Source organism: Elephantulus edwardii, unplaced genomic scaffold (genome assembly GCF_000299155.1).
Source record: "Elephantulus edwardii isolate Elephantulus edwardi_28Jun2011 unplaced genomic scaffold, EleEdw1.0 scaffold00008, whole genome shotgun sequence".
Lineage (NCBI taxonomy): Eukaryota > Metazoa > Chordata > Mammalia > Macroscelidea > Macroscelididae > Elephantulus > Elephantulus edwardii.
Genome location: NW_006399758.1, coordinates 13926541 through 13931950, shown reverse-complemented (window position 1 = coordinate 13931950; position 5410 = coordinate 13926541).

The window sequence follows — 5410 nt, the reverse complement described above, 5'->3', positions numbered from 1 at the left end:
TTTTTAAATTTAGGTTGTTTATTTTTCATTTCAATGAACATCTACAGAGATTTTGGGATTCCATTCATTCATTGTTGCACCCTTCTCCCCACACAAACCCTTCCCCCCTCCCCCCCCCATTTGCTCCTCTCCTTGAAAAGCAAAATCGGTGTTTCTTAAAAGATGATGGCAGACAATATTGTTGAGCATTTAGCTGTCCAGTGCATGTCCTTCTGGTGCACATTTTCTTATTCCTTAAGCAGAGGGATCAATAAAGTTGTATGACATGTTAAAGCCAACTTCACAGTCTGAAAATTTACAAAGTTACTGTAGGCTTTCTGCTTAAAGCCAAAGTTCATAAAGCAAACATGTAAGTCTATTCTGAATTGTTTACGTGACAGGCACATTATAAATACACATAAATTTGAAGGCCTAAAGGAAATGGACACTTGTAGCTCAGTGTCTATCACAGGCAGCAGTAGATGTAAACAGACCCCTTTGGGGGCATAGTTCGTAGGGAGACATTCACACAGTCAACAAACACGAAGAAATGAACTATTAGCTTTTGTTAGGTGCCATTGAGTCAAGTACGCCTCACAACGATACTATGAGCAATAGATTTGAACCTCCTCATCTCTGACACACTTGAGCCCCTTGTCAATCCATCTCAGTAAGAGGCTTCCCCTCTTTTGCTCATCTTCTACCATTCCAAGAACGATGTCCCTTTGTAAGGAATAACCTCTTCTAGCAACATGACCAAAGTATGTGAAACAAAGCTTTGCCATCCTTGCTTCCAAGGACCGTTCTGTCTACCCTTTTCCCACAACATAATCTGTTTGTTCTTTTGACATCCATGGATATTCAGTAGTCTTCTCCAACACTGCAATTCAAAGGCCACAATTATTCTGTCATCTTTATTCATTGTCCAGCTCTCAGATTCATACCAAGTGATTGAAAACACCATGTCCTGAATCAGTATTTCATTATTTTGGCAAGGTCCTTGCCAACAGACCTGCCCAAGGAAATACAGCTCCTCAACTTCCAATTGCTATTACCAAGGTTGTTGATTGAAGATCCAAGCAAGATGAAATCTTTGACAATTCCAGTCTCTTCTCCATCTACTATGATTTTGCTTATCAGTGCAGTTGTAAGGATTTTTGTCTTCTTGGTGTTGAAATGCAATTCATATTGAAGGCTGTAGTCTGAGCTATTTTAAAATTTTTATTATATTGTGTGTGTACCGTCAAATCTGATCTGACTGGTACAGGAAATTGGCCCTCCTTCTCCAACAGAGAGAGAGTCTTTGAGCTATTAGAGAGCTAATGTGGTCATTCACTATTTTTTGTTATGTACCATCGAGTTGGAACCTCATTAGCTATTAGATAAAAATCAAAACAACAGTGATACATTGTCACACCCCAGAAATAATAGCAAAGTATAAAAAGCAAACAATAAATGCTGGCAAAGCTATAGAGAGATTAGAACTTTAATACACTCCCAGTGGAAGTATAAGAAGGTGAAATCACTATGGAAAACACTGGCACTTCCTTAGAAAGTTGGGAATAAATATACCATTTGATGCAGCACACTTACTACTGGGTGTACATCATAAGGAAGTAAGAACTACAACACAAACTAATATACACACATTTGTGTGTATTACATCTGTAATTATGTCCCTGGTGCCATGGCCTCTTCTAAATCCAGCTTGAACATCTGGCAGTTATCTGTTCATATATTGTTTTAGTTGTTTTGAATGATCTTCAGCAGTATTTTGCTTGCATATGATATTGTTCAATAATTTCCACATTGTGTTTGATCACCTTTCTTGGGAATGGAAATGAACATGGATCTCTTCCAGTTAGTTGGCCAGGCAACTTTTTGTCCTCCAAATTTTCTTGCATTGACTAATGAGCACATCCAAGGCTGCATCTGTCACTTGAAACATGTCAATTGGCATCTTTTTTATTCTTGGGGCCTAATTTCTGCCAATTGCTTCAGTGCAGCTTAAACTTCTTGCATTGGCTCTTGTTCATATGGTACTTCCTTAAATATATCAGGGTCGGCTAATTCCTTTTGGCACAGTGATTCTTTGTATTCCTTCTATCTTCCTGGATCATTCACGATTTTGCCCATAGCATTCCTCAATATTGTAACTCGAGGCTTGAATTTGTCTTTCTGTTCTTTCAGCTTGAAAAAAATTGAAGCCTTCAAGCAGGCATTCCAAAAAGACAGATGAGTCATCTCTCTTGGATGATCTTGGCTGAAGGCAAACAATGCCAGAAGAATGTCCATATGTGCTTATTGACTATGCAAAGGCATTTGACTGTGTGGATCATACCAAATTGCGGCCAACATTGAGAAGAATGGAAATTCCAAAACACTTAATTGTATTCATGCAAAACCTATTCCTAGACCAAGAGGCTACTGTGTGAATAGAGCAAAGAAACACTGCATGATTTAAAATTAGGTGAGGGATGTGTCAGGGTTGTGTCCTTTGTCCATATTTACTCAGTCTGTATGCTGAGCAAATTTATCAAAAAGTTGGACTCTGTGAAGAAGAATGTGGCAACAGGATTGGAGAAAGACTCATCGATAACCTTCGTTAGGGGAACACAACTGTAGTTGCTGAAAGTGAGGACTTGAAGCACTTGCAATATGGATTGCAGCTCAGTGTCAAGAAAACCAAAATCCACTACTGAACCAATAGGTGGCATCATGATAGTTGGAGAAAAGATTGAAACTATCAACAACTTCATCTTAACTTGGATCCACAATCAGGACATTTGGGACCAACAGTTAGGAGATCAGGAGACAAAATGCACTTGAAAAGTCTGTAGTCAGAGACCTCTCCAAATTACTGAGAGACAATGATGCCCATTTGAGGACTAATGTGCACCTGATTCAGGCCATAGTCTTTTCAGTCACTTGCTATGTATCTAAGAACTGGACAATAAATAAGGATGACAAAAGAATTGATGCCTTTGGACTGTGGTGTTGGAGAAGAATGCTAAAGATCCCATGGACTACTGAAAGAACAGACAGACATGTTTTGGAGAAAGTACAGCCAGAGTGCTCCTTGGAGGCAAAGAAGGTGAAACTTTTCCTCACATACTTTGGACATGTTACTAGAAGAGGCCATTCTTTGGAGAAGGACGTCATACTTGGGAAGGTGGAGGGACCGCAAAGGAGAGAAAGACCCTTAACCAGGATTGGCACATTAACTGCAGTAATGGGCTTGAGTGTGTCAGAGATAATGAAGATGGCACAGGAGAAGACAGGGTTCAGACCTGTTGCTCAAAGGGTCACTATGACTAGTACTTGATGACACCTAACAACAGCAACAACAACATGTTTATTACAGCGTTGTTTGTCACAGCACAGTGCAGGAAACCACCCAAGCATCCATCATCAGATAAAAGGTTAAAGAAATATTCACACAATGGAGTACTGTTTATGACTTTTAAAATGATCAGGAATTCACTATCTACTGCACATCATGGATGAATCTAGAACAAATTATGCTGAATGACATAAGTCAGCCACCAAGGGGCACTTAGAGGATAAAAGCACTATTAAAAAAGCTAAAGGAACATTTATGCACAGACTCAATCCTGGATGTTTAACAGGGATGGGAAGGGAGAAAGAGGAATACAAATTAATAGTAAGATGAGTGAAGGAAAGGTACACACAGTAAGGGGCTAATTGTAATTAATTGCATTAATCAATAGTAGTTAATATTCTAAAACAAAATGTATATGTTGTTGTTATGTGCTGTTGAATCGCCTGCAACTCATAGCAACCCTCTGTACAACAGCTCTAAATCCTTCTCTACCCTGGGCCAATCTTATTGTCTCTGACACACCTATCCCCATTATTCCAGTCACGGAATAAATTCATCTCATCGAAGTCTTCTTCTCCTGAGCTGTCGCTCCATCCTCCCAAGCATGATGCCCTTCTACAAGGACTAGTACAAAAAACTAGTACTAAAACAAACAAACAAAAATGCAAAAGGAAATCTTCTAAAGTAAGAGAAACAAATACCCTGCAACAATTTTCTTTGAAATTTGTGGAACGTGGCGAAATATTGGCCAAAATGCAGAAAACCCAGGATCATTCATTCATTCCTATGTTGTGTAGCATCTAAGTTTACATGGCTTGTGGGTTTGGTTTGCTGGTTTTGTGGTTTGGGTTTTTTTTTTTCTTTAGAAAAAGGTTAAAGAATTTAAGAAGCCAAGTCCTAGTAAAATGCAGCATCAGGTGGAAGTCATCACGGCTCTCGTCGTTGAACTGTATTTTGACGAGTGCCAACCTTCTAATGACCATCTGGGAGCTCTCATGCAGCAGACTGTGCCAATCACACCCATCGCGTGTGGATACTGAACAAGTGCCCGTTAGAGCTGCAGCAATCACTGCCCTCATTCTCCTCTCCAGCTCCATCCTCTGTCCGTCAGCACTCTCGTCTGCAAAGAGAAGACCAGCTGCTTTCTCTATACTCACTAGTCCATCCACCCATCAGCTTTGTGTTTATGTGGCTTCATTTTGTTTTTATGTGTGTATGTTTCATAAATTCTCTATTAAACACTTTCTGCCTGTGATTTTATTTTAGTATGCATTATTACTACTCTACAAGGTAGAATCTGTTCTTCCTTCTAACACATTCATGCAATTGAGTCAGAACCTACTCCTAGCTGGCCCTGCAGCAAGCTTCAGGGGCCCTAAATCAGCAAGAGGAGATGCCAAGCTTTCTCCAGCTGAGCCACTGGTAAATTAGAATCTGCAGGGAGGGGCCAACTTCTGAGCCACTGGTGGATTAGAATCTGCAGGGAGGGGCCAACTTTTGATTCACTATGCAACTCCCTGAGAACACCACCACCATGGTACTCTTCTATTTGATAAACTGAGGCTCAAAATTGCAAATAGCCCATTGCATTATTTTGATTTGACATGATGACAGTGTGCAGAACTAACCTCAGGCCGCATTAGCCAGCACGCGCACCTGGAAGCATTGCCAGAAAAAGAGGTTTGGGCCCGAGCGCCCCAAGCCCTCGGGCCAAGAAAATTTGCATCAGTACCTTGCTTCAGATGGAAGACAAGCGGTATTAACCCAAGAGAAGGCAATCCTGGAGTGGAAGTTATACATTACAGTTGTACTTAACAACTTTAGATTGAAGTCATATTGGCTACATCATAAGAGACTCACAGCAGCATGATATGTTCAGAATCAGAATCACAGAAATCCTGATAGCTTGTGACTTAGGTCATCACATCAGGGGCTGGTCAATGGGAGATGGGTATTGAATGCTGTAGGCAAAAGTAGGAAGGGATAGTGGTGGAGTAAGGAAGTCTGGGTGGGCAGCAACATTGAATCTATTGGTCATTGCTATAACTGGGCAATTGTCTTTCATCTGTTCTTTTCTGTGGAATGCTT